Here is a 15,184-nt window from a genome sequence, read left to right as displayed (position 1 = left end):
ACTGAGTAGGCTAGATTCTCAGCCCCCTTTTCAAGCTCTTAGGTGAAATCCCCTTAAATCTTCTGCTAAGGATGCCCCTGGTGTGGGACCCCCAACAGGTGTGAAGACAGCAGAAAGAGCCTGTTCCGATTCCTCCCTTCCACAGCCTTTGGCACAGGAGGCATATAAGGGGTGATAAGGGAAGGTAGCCAGAGCACAAACTGCTCCAGCAATCCCCAGCTGATGCATGGTCCCTAGGAGATCATAGATAGCTGGATCAGTAAGAGCAGAGCAGCCCCCAGGCTGCTGTAAATTGCTCTGAGGACAGGGCTGGAGACAGTCATACAGAGTTCCTATTGGCTCCTCAAAGGCAGCCTTTGAGGTTCTGAGCCTACGTAGGGTACGTCTACACTTACTTCCTGGTTCGGCGGCAGGCAATCGATCTTCTGGGATCAATTTATCACATCTTGTCTAGAAGCGATAAATCGATCCCGGATCGATCCCGGAAGTGCTCGCCGTCGACGCTGGTACTCCAGCTCGGTGAGAGGAGTACGCGGCATCGACGGGGGAGCCTGCCTGCCGCGTCTGGACCCACGGTAAGTTCGGACTAAGGTACTTCGAATAACGTAGCTGAATTTGCGTACCTTAGTCCGAAGTGGGGGGTTAGTGTGGACCAGGCTTACGTACCTAAATCCCACTAAAATTCCCTTTTAACTAACTCCCTTTAAAAAAGCCTAGACTCAACTCTAGAGCCAGTAGGAACCATTTCTTTTGGCCAAAAAGAGATTTTTGACAGAAAATAGCTTTTGGCCCAAACCAAAAATTTTCATTTTAGTCCACATTTTCCATGTGTTTCAATGACAAGATGTTTAGATGAAAAACAATTAGACAGTGTTAGTGTTTTTGATCAAAAACCAGAACCCCCACATTTTCAGCATGTTTTCCAAGTTTTAAGTAAAAATAACAAATTTCAGAAAACTGAATATTTTTACCAAAAATGATTTTGACTGTTTTTTTTTTTGTTGAAAAACTGAGAAATATTCTGAAGGGGAGGGGGAAGTAAATACATTTATTAAAAAATTTCCCATTAAAAGTATTTAGCAGGTGTCAACCATCTCTATTAAGCACCCACCCACCCTCACTCAGAGAGACACATACTTGGCAGTTTTCAACCAACCCTAATACACACACACACACACACACACACAATTCTTCTCTTGGCTTCGTACTCCGGTCCGTGCTCTGTTTTCTATTATTCGCCTACAGGAGAGGATGAACTCAGAATCACCTAAAACAATTTCAAGGAGTGATGTTTTCACCCTGCTTAGCTCTTCTTAGCTTTTAAAAGCCAAGGGGGAGATTCTCCATAATCCTGCACCTTGTTCATTCGTTTATACCAAAGTGAGCAGAGCGGGATTTCCACTGTTTTGCATTTCCCAGTGCTATTCTTTGTAATCTGAACCCTGCCTGAGGATTCTGTCACCGATCTGGAATTTTAAACCACCGGTTCACTTCTAAAAGCCCTGGCCGTAAATTTCATCCCCCCATAAATTAGCACATTCATAAATTGTTATGTAGAAACAGGACATTTTTAGGTGTTACGGTCTCCATGCGGCTTGCTCGTATTTCATTTGGAGGGAATAATTGATGGAAACAGGGAAAGAAACAGGTGAGAAATGTCAACCCACCTAGGGTCAAAGGGCAACTGAAAGCTTACAAATTCAACTTTCACTGGCACATCCATCTTTGGAACAGAACTCGACAGAGTGAAAGGAAAAGAATGAGAGGGACTTGGTCATTTGGGGATTGATTCTGATTTCATCCAGTTTTAGACCACGATAACTACCTTGGCTTCAGTGGAGTTTAATAGATGCAAGGATTTTAAGATCAGAACGGACCATCAGTTCTGACCTCCTGTACCACACAAGCCATAGAATTCCACCCAGTTACTTACCCCTGTATTCAGCCCAATAACTTGTGTATGATCCAAATAAACTCCTGGTTTACAACCATGGGTGATCAGAATCGGACCCTGAATCAAATAACTCCCGCTTTCGTTTTCCCCACGCCACTCCATGACCCACATCAAGGTCCACATTTTCATAAGAGACTTGCCCCACTACGATTGGAAATGCCTTTTTGGGTGCCCAACTTGAGACCTCCTTTTAAGGGACATCCTTTCTGAAAATCAGGCCCCTTTAAGGTGTCGCAGCCAAAAATGGAGGGACCCAAAATCACTAGATGCACCAATTTCTCAGTGAAAGTCAATGGACAGGAACTCCCATTCAGTAGGAATGTAACAACTCACTGGAAAACTCCATGCCTAATATCCCAATCTAACTTCAGAGAGAGAGAGATTATCCTTCTTTACAGGGCACATTTTACCTCACATAATTAACAAATTACCAAACCCACTAGACTATGGGATATTCTGGTGCAGGGCTCTCTCAATCTCTCTTGTTGAAGCTGTTCCACTTTGTGTTAAACATGCAGTGGGCAAGAAAGAGCACGAGAATGACTCTGTGGTCAGGACACTCATCTATGAGGTGGGAAACTCCTTCTCCCCCACAGACAGAGAAAGGAATTGAACTGAGCTCTCCTACAGTCTGTATATGAACCCTAACCACTAGACTAAAGGTTACAAGGCTGGTGGCTTCGCCCATCCAGCCAATGTATGTGGAGTTAGGTATGCTCTGCACATGCCTACCAGATCAAGTCCCACAAGTGAGACTGGTGGTGGAGGGGCAACTAGGGTGACCAGATGTCCCAATTTTATAGGGCCAGTCCTGATTTTGGGGTCTTTTTCTTATATAGGCTCCTATTACCCCCCACCTCCTGTCCCAACTTTTCACACTTGCTGTCTGGTCACCCTAGGGGCAACACCTAGCTTCTCCTGATGTGAGCATCAGGCTGGGGTCTAGGCGTAAGATAGGTGTCTGGGTGCCTGCCTGAGGCACAGTGCGCATGTCCCAAGGCAGAAACTTATGTGCCTAGGGGGCTTTTACAGCAAGAGTTTAGGTGAGTTGAGGTGCCTACAGGGTTAGATGGCAGCTGAGACGGGGTTTTGTGGATTGAAAATAGCACCTAAACCATGACTCCCACTCTAGTACTTTCTTCACTAGACCACGCTGCCTTCCCAGACAGGCCGTCACTATCAGTTTGGGCTTGAATTGAATCAATGACTGGAACTGAAAGATTTTATACGCCATAAGCAATCTTCAGGGACAGCCAGTCCTCAATACATATTAAATTAGCAAAGCGATGCTTAAGTCAATCTTCTCTATATTTAAGGAAAATGCCCCAGCCTTTATTTTGCATCTCCTGAGTTTGCTTGGTTTGAAATTAGGGCCTTCACTTTATTTAAATACCCTCTTGCATTTCATTTCTTTGTGGTTTCTTTTTATGCAAACCCTCTTGCGTGGTGCAATTTCCTATCTCTGAGTTCTGTGGCTTCATTCATCAAATGTATTTCTGTGGGATCAGGATGCATAGTCCAGGACAATCTTTTGCTGTATATTCAACTGGAGAGTCAGCCTCTTGAAGTAACGTTTGACTGATTATTGTAATAGGAAAATGTCGCTGTATTGTGTTTTCTAATAGACCATAGAATGCTGTGTACTATGAACATCCCAGAATTTCTGCACGGAGGATTTCTTGTACTGTATTCTAATGGCCTAAAACAAAACAAATTATGTATAGCTTGGTGTCTCTCAGCTAGACATCTGTATATACTAGACCACTTTATACTGGAAAGAAAAGGGGATGTGCCTTGTTTTCTTCCTTTTCCCAATTTCCCTGCTTAAAGTCCTGATCTAGCAGAGCACTTAATACTAAACATTAGCAGTACCATTGACTTCAATAGGATTACTCGTGTCAAAATTAAACACAAGCTTAAGTTCTTTTTGATCAGCACTTGTCAACAAAAATATCATCTCTTGACTGCATCGCATTACAAGGTCTGGCATTTATTTTGGACCCCGGCCTACCTGCCTTCCATATAACCTTGTTATTATCTTACCAGGGGGCTACAGCAGGACTCCTGGGTTCTCTCTCAGTTCTATCACTGACTTGTTGTGTGACCTGGTGCAAGCCACTTAACCTTGCTGCATCCTTATTTAGCCCGTTGTAAAATGGGCTATAATTCTAGGTATCTACCTCATTGTGGGGGAGGCCAATTATGAGGCTGGAATGGATTAATTGAAGTTTGGAAAGTGGTTTGAGATCTCATCTTTTTCTCTGATTAGTGTTATTGTTCCAAGTCCTGACGCCTTTACTCTGTTTCGTCTCGGTATTGACTCAAGCAAACTCCCACTGAATTCAAATGGAAGTTTGCCAAAGTAAGCAGTGAAGTAAACCCTTAGTCAGGACCTCAGGAAGTACTTTATGATTATCATGACTGCTATTTACAGAGGAAGTGTGGGTGAGTAGCCCCCCTCCCCCAGCAGGGAAATGAAAAGATCTGGGTTCTATTCCCAGCTCCTCTCACCTGATGTGTGACCTTTGGCAAGTCCCTTCTTCTCAGTATTGTCTATTTAGACTGTCAGCTTTTGGGGGCACAGAATGTCTATGCAGCACCCAGCACTCTGAGGCTGTGATCTCAATAGAGACCTGTAAGTGCTACCACTCTTCAGGTTAATAATTACTATTTGAATTTAGTGCCACAATGTGCATGACTTTCTACAGAGAGGAAATCAAATCCCTGTATATACTGATGTTATTATTGTTGAGCCTTATAGATTGCAGAGGTATGTACATTTCAGTGTGGCCAATGCCAGTTGTTCAAATCATGGCTTTAAAATCATGATATAGATTTATACACACACACACACATTCTGGGTTCTTTTTATTTGCCTTCTGTTTTTTGAGCCTTTAAGGTATGCTTGTGTTGCGTTTTCAAGCTTTTCTCTGCAACTACTAGGCCTAGCTATGCCCTTTTTAAATATAAAATCAAATTAAAAAAAATTAAAGCTGGGATTCTGACATATTCACATGAAGTTGAGTCTGGGGGGGAAAAACCCACCCACCAAATATTACAAGGCTCTCAATGAAACCCGGAGAGTAGACAACACCAATTTTATTATTCTTAAATCGCATCCTGTAGAGAAGGAGGAAAGTACAACTACGTTTATGCTTTGCCAAGGCACATTCCTCGGAGCTGCTATGAACAATAAAACGCAGAGGGGACTGTAAAAAAAGATATCAGATGTACCTGATGGAGCTCAGACTATTTCATATTTTGTCATTCTAACTTTCGAACACAAAATAAATAAATAAAAAGGCAAATTGACGAAGTGCACCGAAGGGAGGGCAGATTGCAATGGATAGCTTTCGAAACACAAAGGGGATATTATGGCACTATGCAAAATGCATTACTGTGTGCCTTTTGGCCAGCCATACACTCCATCTTCTTATATAAATAATGGAAATTTATGGCAATTTCCCCCTCTCTCTGTGCTGTATTTTGCCTGCCTCTTTGTACATCCTGGGGAACTCCAGGAATAGATACAGAAGGTGATTCAAAGTTTACTGACCTTCCTAAACACAAGAGAACAGGTTTTTCATTGCAACGTGCTGGATCGTTAGAGCTGGATCTTTCTTCCTTTGCATTCTTTCTATTTTCAGTGTTCAAAGAAATAAATAAGAAAAATTCTTTTCCTGGACTTGAAAAACATCCCATGGTTAGCTCAGGGTCAATGTCTGGGCTTGTTCTATCAGTGACTTGGTTAAAAGCTACCCTCATCTAAAATAAACAGAAAACACATTTTCAAAAGCTTGGGGAAAGGTGCAAGATTTGGTGCCTGCATTTGCATACAGGATTCTGCTGTGGCATTTTCCTAGTGTCTAGGAGAGCATTTTAAAAGGAAAAGGTGTTTGCCTGTAAACCAGAAAAACATGCATATGCAGGATTTACTTCTGAGATGGATTTCCAATGTTTAATAAATAAGAATAATAAATGTATAAAATGTCTCACCTATGTCCCTTCTTGTTCATTATTAATAGAAATTGGCTGAAATCACAGCTCTTAAATCTGAATCTGGATTTAAAACACAAAGGCCTGCTCTACACTGGTGGGGGGGATTGATCTAAGTTACGCAACTTCAGCTATGTGAATAACGTAACTGAAGTCGACATACTTAGATCTACTTACCGTGGTGTCTTCATTGTGGTAAGTCAACAGCTGACACTCTCCCGTCGACTCCGCCTGCACCTCTCGCCCCAGTGGAGTACTGGAGTCGACGGGAGAGTGCTCGGCAGTTGATTTATCGCGTCTAGACTAGACACGATAAATTGATCCCTGCTGGATAGATCGCTGCCCGTCGATCCAGCGGGAATGTAGACAAGCCCTTCAGGCTGTGTGTAGAGTACAGACACTGCATGCCCAGCTAACATAGCTAAACAGGTGGTGAAACATGGCTTAGGGGAGTAGAGTACAGTAACTCCTCACGTAAAGTCGTCCTGGTTAACGTTGTTTCGTTGTTACATTGCTGATCAATTAGGGAACATGCTCGTTTAAAGTTGTGCAATGCTCCCTTCTAACATCATTTGGCAGCCACCTGCTTTGTCCACTGCTTGCAGGAAGAGTTGCAGCTAGCTGCTGGGGGCTGGTAACCAGGGTGGACCAACAGCCCCCGTATCAGCTCCCCTTATCAGCTCTCTGCTCCCCTAAGTTCCCTGTGCTGCAGCCACCCAGCAGGCTATCTATCGGCAGTTCAGCTGTCCCTCCCCCGACTGCCATGTTCTGCTCCTGCCCTCTGCCTTGGAGCTGCTCCCAGAGACTCCTGCTTGCTGTGCAGGAGGGAAGGGGGAGGCTAATGTCAGGGTGTCCCCCTTCCCCCTGCTCCTGCTCCCCACTTACCCCTTCTCCATATAGAGCAGGGAGCGGACAGAGAGAGCTTGGGGCAGCAGCTGCTGTCTCAACTTCCTGATCCACTTAAAAAGACAATGCACTTAAGAGTGGGTCAGCTTACTTAAAGGGGCAGTGTGCATCTCTCTCTCTCTCCCACACACAAGGTGTGTGTCTGTCTCTGTCTGCTATGCTGTCTTCCCTCCCTCATGTTCGTGCTGCCTTGTGTGAGAGGCTACATTAAATACAATGTGTTAACCTTTGAGGGCTCAGCCGAGTGCTAGTTCATCATTTAGCAGTAAGGCATTCCCTGGGAAATATCCCTCCCTCTTCCACCCTCTAACTTCACCACCTCAACCAAGCTTTTTTCAGGAACATAACTACGTTAGGCAAGGAGTTACTGTAGTGTGTTCTACATGCCTGACTCCCCCAGGGTAAGTACTCTATGCACCCAAGCAGTCCTTGCACATCTACACTGCTGTTTTTATCAGTGTTGTGTTCCGCTGCCTCCCTGCTGGGGAGCTTTACCCACTGCGGCCCCACTGCTGGAGCCTTTCCCCATTGCTTCCCCACTTCCGGAGCCTTTCATGGTGATGTGTAGCTACACATGTAGTCCCTGTACTCTACACATGGTCATAAGTGTAGCCCTCGCCTACAGTTCAGAGATCTTTGGGCCTAGGGTTTTGATTTCAACCTATATCTAGATCCTGTGAATAACTCATAGTTTCATCGTGTATAAGGCCAGAAGGGACCATTAGATTATCAAGTCTGACCTCCTGTATATCGCAGGCCATTAAGTATCACACAGTTACCCCTATATTGAGCCCAATGATTTTAGGTAGACCAAAGCGTTTCAGTCCTCAAGATACTAAACTGGAGTGTGCCATAGGCAGAGAACAGGAGGAGGCAAGGTGCCACCAATGCTCAATGACCCTGACATGGTAGGGAATTGCTTAGGTCAGACATGCTCAGATGATGCCAGCAGGCGAACTGCACCCCACCCTGCAGAGAAAGGTGGAAAAAAACAAACCCAAGGCACCTGCCAATCTGACCTAGGGGGCGAAATTCAGTGTCCTCAGTTTCCACTGAGCTCAATAGGGGCTGAGGGTGTTCAGATTCTCATAGGATGTCCTCAAGGACCTGGGGGTTATAGTGGATTACAAACTGAATATGAGACAACAATGTGATGCAAAAAAGACTAGTATCATTCTGAGGTGTATTAACAGGAGGGTCATATGTAAGACACAGGAGGTAATTGTCCCACTCTACTCAAGCTCCCAGTGTGACACCATGGCCAAAAGAGGTAATGCGATCCTGGGCTGCATAAACAGGGGAATGTCAAGTAGGAGCAGAGAGGTTATTTGATATCTGTATTTGGAACTGGTGGTGTGACTGCTGCTGGAATCCTCTGTCCCATTCTGAGGACCACAATTCAAGAAGGAGAGGGTTCAGTGAAGAGTGACGAGAATGGTTAAAAGATTAGAAAACCTGCCTTAGTGATAGACTCAAGGAGCTCAATCTATTTAGCTTGAAAAAGTAAAGGTTAAGGGGTGACTTGACCACAGTCTATAAGTACCTACATGGGGAACAAATATTTAATAATGGGCTCTTCAATCTAGCAGAGAAAGGTCTAACCCCATCCAATGGATGGAAGTTGAAGCTAGCAAATTCAGACTAGAAATAAGGCATACATTTTTAATTGTGAGAGTAATAAACCATTGAAACAGTTTACCAAGGGTCATGGTGGGTTCTCCATCACCAACAATTTTAAAAACAAGATTGGATGTTTTTCTAAAAGATCTGTTCTAGGAATTATTTTGGGGAAGTTCTATGGCCTGTGCCATACAGGAGGTCAGATTAGATGATCACAATCATTCCTTCTGGCCTTAAAATCTATGTATCTATGACTCTTGTGAGGCTTCAGATGGAGAACTGTGACCATTTCTGGGCACCACACTTTAAGAAAGATGTGGACAAACTGGAAAGAGTCCAGAGGAAAACAACAAAAATGCTAAAATGTTTAGAAAACCTGACCTATGAGGCAAAGTTTAAAAAACTGGGCATATTTAGTCTTGAGAAAAGAAGACTGAGGAGGGACCTGATAACAGTCTTTAAATATATTAAGGGCTCTTATAAAGAGGACGGTGATCAATTGTTCTCCATGTCCACTGAAGGTAGGACAAGAAGTAATGGGCTTAATTTGCAGCAATTAGGAAAAACTTTCTAACTATAAGGATGGTGAAACTCTGGAATAAACTACCAAGTAAAATTGTGGAATCCCCACCATTGGAGGTGTTAAAGAACAGGTTGGACAAACACCTGTCAGGGATGGTCTAAGTTTACTTGGTCCTGCCTCAGCTCAAGGGGCTGGACTTAATGAACTCTCGAGGTCCCTTCCAGTCCTACATTTCTATGATTCTGTGATTATTTTGCAGGACTGATTTATTAACAGATTGGGCCCCATCGCGGTAAGTGCTGGACAAACATTTCAAGTATTATTATCTCATGTAATGTTATCTAAATTGGAGGGTTTTTTTGTAATGTGGTCCAACAGATAAGGCAGTGTGCTAGGACTCAGAAGTCCCAGTGCCTGTCTAATGTGACCTTGGACAAGTCATCTTATTTCTCTGTGCTTTCATTTCCTCATCTGTAAAATTAGGGGTGGCGATACTTAGCTCTCCTTTGAGATCTAGAGATGAAGAACCCTTTAAAGGACCCTGTTGTTGCTATTATTTCAATAACTGCACAAAATCTGGAATTTTCACTGTATGGGAAATTCGGAGAGTTTGAAATTTGGTTTAATCCCAAACTGGGATGAAAAGATGAAATCTCAAAATTTGTCAAGAAATGAAATATTCTGGAGGTATTTCCTTTTGACCTTATTGAAACGTTTCATTTCGATAAGGCCAAAATATTTCATTTTGACTTTTACCATTTCCAGTATTATATTAATAGTAATATAGCATAAACGTCAAAACAGTAAAGTCAAAATGAAATGGTCTGATCATTTTCTACTAAAAATTTCGTCATAATCGACGCATTCCTGCAAAATGTTTAAATAAAAATAAATTAATGGAGATATCCCATCTCCTAGAACTGGAAGGGACCTTGAAAGGTCATTGAGTCCAGCCCCCTGCCTTCACTAGCAGGACCAAGTACTGATTTTTGCCCCAGATCCCTAAGTGGCCCTCTCAAGGATTGAAGTCCCAACCCTAGGTTTAGCAGGCCAGTGCTCAAACCACTGAGCTATCCCTCCCCCTAATCTCAATTACCTCAACTCAGCATTTTCCCATGGAAAACTGCTCCGTCAGAAAATTTTCAGCCAGCTCCAGGTATCAGTGCTCAACCTGTCAAAGCCAAAATGTGGAATGCACTGTGTGGCAAAGCCCCGAAATGAGGGAGGCACCCAAGAAGTGATTCATGCAAGACTCTGACCACACTGCAGTGCAAATTGCTCTTACGTTAATCTCAGTTTCAGGATTCTTCATTTCTATGGCCTGTGTTAGGCAAGAGATCAGTCTAGATGATCACAATGGTCCCATATGAAATCTATGATGTCAATTTTTTTACCAATAGAAGGGAGATGACATCAGCAGGGAAGATTTATAACCTCAAAGTTAGCTGCGTGCTGCCCCTTTAAATGAAACTTTAGAGAGGCAAGATCCGAGCATTACAACTGACACACCTCAGCACCAATAACTACATGAATTTGGTTACATATTTTGTCACTGTATTAAGGCTAGGAATTTTAAAAGAACCTAGGGCCTTTTCTATATGGGAAAGTTTTATCCGTAAAAACTAAGGTGTGCATTGGTGATACAGTGAAACCGTTGTAAACATCTGTATGAAAATTCTTAATTCAGTTTAAGAGTGGCTGATTTCAGTTTATATTAAATCCACTGGGAATAGGTTAAAGTTAAACTGAAATCAACCACTCCTAAACCAGAAGAGTAGTGTCCATGCAGGGGTCTGCGCCAGTTTAACTCAATCAATTAAAAAAACCAGGAAAATTAAACCAGTAAAACTTTCCCATGTAGACAAGGCCGAAGGGAGTTAGGTGCTGAACTCTCATGGACAAGTACAGCCTAAATATTTTTGTCCTTAATTAAAGCCAAGCTTCTCTACCACTAGCAATTCCTGATTTTGTTTTGGGGTTTTTTGAGGCGGGGGTGGGGGGGTGGGGGGTCAATAGAGGATCCTGTAGACCTTACACATTGAGCTAGTTCCTCAGCTGTTGGAAATCCATGTGGCTCCACTGTTGCTGATTTATGCTAGCTGAAGATCTGGGGTAAATTTTCAAAGGCACCTAAAGGACTTAGGAGCCTAAATCATATTTTCAAAAGTGGCTTAGGCACTAAGTCTATCTATGTCTTATTGGTAGTCAGTGAGATGTAGGATGCTCCTAAGTCACATAGGTACTTGAAAATTTGACTCTCAATCACTTAGGGCAAAATTTTCAGAGGTGCCTAAGTCCCATTTTCAAAAGTGACTTAGGAGCCTAAATCATTTAGGGACAGATTTTTTAAGGCATGTAGGCGCTTAAATATGCAGATCGGTGCCTAAAAACCTTTAATAAGTGCCTTAGATCTTTTGAAAATTTTACTCCTGGCCTATGAACTCTGCAAGTTTTGCCTACATAAGATATGCAAGATTGGCTCCCAGTTCCACCCACCCCACAAGCTAAAGACATCCTGGAGGGACTTCAGAGAAGAGAAACAAAAGATGATGAAAGGTCTGCCAAACATGGCCTTGTTAAGAGGGAAGGTTGAGTGAGAGAGATGGGCATGTTCAGACTAGAGCAAAGATAACAGAGCAGAGACATGATTGCTGACTGCAAATATGCAAAAGGTTGCTACAAAGAGGATAGCGACCAATTATTCTCATTAGTAAATGGGAAGAGAGCAAGGAGCGGGGCTTATGATGCAGCAGGGAAAAATTAAGCTAAACATTAGGAGAAAGTTTATCACTCTAAGAACAGTTAGGACAGTGGAACATGCTGCCAAGAGTGGCTGGGGGGTTGCTTTTACTGGAGATGCTCGCGGCTAGAGACCCATTTGTTGAGGATGGCTTAGGAATAATGAAGTGATTCCTGTCATGATGGGATAAGCTGATCACTAAGGGGTCTTTTTCAACCCAAAATGGCTCAGCAGTTCTCTGTTCATGACTAAGAACTACTTGCACGACTAAAGACTACAGGAGAGGTAGTGTGGCCTATGGGATAGAGGCACTGAGGTTCGATTCCTAGTTCTGCCTCTCGTATGACCTTGAGCAAATCAATTCTTGTGTCCATTCCCCTTCCCTTGTCTATTTAAACTACACTCTTCTGAGCTGGGACTGTCTCTTATTAGGTATCCGGCTGTCTCTTTGTTCTGTGTTTGTACACTACTTAGCACGCTGGGGTCCTGGCCCATGACTGAGGCACCTAAGTTCTACTGTAATACACCTAATAAATACTCCTAGGCTATTTCACAATGTCTAGCACAATGAGGTACTGCTCCATGACTGGGGCTCCTATGCTACCATAGTACCCCTAATAATAAAGTACAGCACCTAGAGCAGTGTGTTTCTGGTCCTTGACTGCAAAACAAATAAATAATAATAGAGGGGCCCTGATCTTAGCTGGGGAGTCTAGCTGTTATCACAGAATATATTAGGGTTGGAAGGGACCTCAGGAGGTCATCTAGTCCAATACATGCACAATGAGACCGTATTACTTTCCCTGCTGAAGAACTGAGGTTTGTAATGATGGGGTCTATGGTTTTCCATGCAGCTGGGCAGGGATAGAAATCAGACACAGACCCAAGCCACAAAGTTCAGATCCAAATTCAAACTTCTCCAGTAATGACTTCCACAATTTTGTTTCAGTACAATCTCTATTGCTAATGGCAGGTTTGCATCGAGAGTACGTTGTGCCATTTAGATTGTCTGATATAGCACCAGGAAGGATTGGGACTTTCAGGGACAATTAGGGCTGGTCAAAATTTTTTCAACTAAACAGATTTTTAATCAAAAAACAGAGTCTTGACTAAATTAATTTTTTGGGATAAAGTGTTTGCTTTCTGCAGGAAGTTTTTGTTTTTCATCCGAAAAATGAATACCTCAAAACTGAAATATTTCAATTTGGAAGTGCCTTGTGGGAATTGTTGTTTGGTTGCCTCAGGACCCCATTTTCCTCTGTGAGATGGGTTCCTGGCCAGACTATGGCTCTCCTGAATCACCATGTCCAGGGTCTCCCATGATGCACTGCTTCCCCTTTCCCAGAGGGGAGACTATGGTGTATCAGGGGAGATGTAGTCTGACTAGGTAACCTGGCCTCTAGAAGAGAATGAGACACTATTTCAGAACTGAAATATTTCAGTTTTCAGCCTAAATATTTTGGCATTTGAAGTTCTGCTGAAAATCAAAATTTTCTGCAGGAAAATGAAACGTTGTAACCAGCTCTACCCACAATAATCTTAGACTTTACATAGGGAGGCAGTGTTTCCTAGTAGATAGAGTGCTTGGCTAGGGCTCAGAAAACACGGATTCTGTTCCTGTCTCTGCCACTGGCCTGGTGGGTGACCTTGGGCAAGTCACTTCCCCTCTCTGTGCCTCAGTTTCCCTATATGTGAAATGGGAACAATGATACTGACCTCCTTTATGAAGCGCTTTGAGAGCTAATGATGCAAAGCACTGTCTAAGAGGCAGGTATTATTATTATTAGGGAGTCCTTTAAAACACCACAGAGAGGAGCTGAACTCTGGTACATTACAGCGAATGTGCATAGAACAAAACTCCATTTCCAGGAGCAGAATAAAAGTCCCCAAATCATCTCAATGCATTTGTAATATGTCCATTTCCATCCCGGTCACAGCAACACCTCTGCTCCGAGGGAAGGGCTTTTTCCTGAGGGGGGCAAGGCTTTGCTATAAAACATTTCCACTTTAGCTTGCTTTTATTTTCTTCTCACACTGAACTACTAGCACACCCCAGTGACCATGAAACAGACAACCAGCCGGCTCGAGGCTCATAATATGGGAAACAAAGCAGTTAGGGGCTGGGAAGAAAGTGCTTGCAGAGGGGACTGTAACCTATCTAGACCATGAGAATGGTACCTCTATCTAACACTCAGTTCCTAATGAGGACAGGAAGTGCTAACAACGTGAGCGGGAGCAAAGCTGAGATGACAATCCAGCACGCCAATTGGTGATGTTTCTTGCTCTAATCGCCCCCATAAAATGTATTTAAGCAGCCAGGCTGAGACTTTCTGATGTTTTATTTATTTATTATTGTTTCTGGCCTTATAACTCTTCTCTTAAAGGGCCAATGTCGGGTGAATGAAGCATATGCAGAGACAGGGAAAGGGGCTGCGGTGGAATCGTTGCATTAATTCATGCCTCAGTCGGGTGTTGTGCTGAAAGTTTCAAGTTGGACTCTGACTGTGCCGCCAAAGGAGAGCAGCTGGGTTTTCAAAGGTGCTAGGAGAGTCAGGGGCACAAATCTAAGCCCATTTAAAATTCCCAGTTGTTTGATTTGTTCACTCTGCTTGTGTGTACTACCCCTGTGTCTCTCTTATCCATTTAGATAAGGGGCAGGAATAGGGTGACCAGATGTCCTGATTTTATAGGGAGAGTCCCAATTTTGGGGCCTTTTTCTTATATAGGCTCCTATTACCTCCCACCCCCGTCCCGATTTTTCACATTTGCTGTCTGGTCAACCTAGGCAGGAACTGTCTATTGCTCTGTTCAGTTCCTAGCACAGTGGTTAGTCCTTAGGCACTAATGCAATAAACACGATTATTAACCTTTCTAGCTAGTTTGGCTGCAAGTTATTATTTATACAAATGACTGATTTTCTTTCTTTCTCTCTGAACATATAATACACGTTGACATAGAATGATATACAATACAAAAACCCCACAACAAACCATATGTTAAAAGAGCATCGTTTTGATTGCAAAGTCAAGTGCTCCAAAGTTAGGAAATGCGAATTTTGCAGGACAAAGAAAAGGCTCTTCTCTAACCTGAGGGTTTCGCCTCTGGGAATTTCAAAGGCCTGCTGCAAACCATGGACACATCCAGCTGAGCTTCTCCGTTATGCAACCTAAATATAGGGGTTGCTATCAGCTTCCCTTATAACGGTATAACTGCAAGGTGGAAGGATGGATACACCTCTCTCTCCCTATAGCAGTCCTATAACTCATATTTAATTAGACCCAGAGCATGATGACTTTGTATTCGAGGTACCTATCTGTGGTAGGGACAACCTGGACAACATGGAAGTGATGCTGGTGGGTGGGAGAACCCATCTAGAGGAGATGGTGGGTGTAATGTTTGCTCCTTGTAGGCAGAGTGTAGTACCTTTTGCTCTTTGCGCAAGAAT

Source organism: Terrapene carolina, unplaced genomic scaffold (assembly GCF_002925995.2).
Source record: "Terrapene carolina triunguis isolate 2854851 unplaced genomic scaffold, T_m_triunguis-2.0 Scaffold836, whole genome shotgun sequence".
Classification (NCBI taxonomy): Eukaryota; Metazoa; Chordata; order Testudines; family Emydidae; genus Terrapene; species Terrapene triunguis.
Note: the sequence above shows the minus strand (reverse complement) of the source record.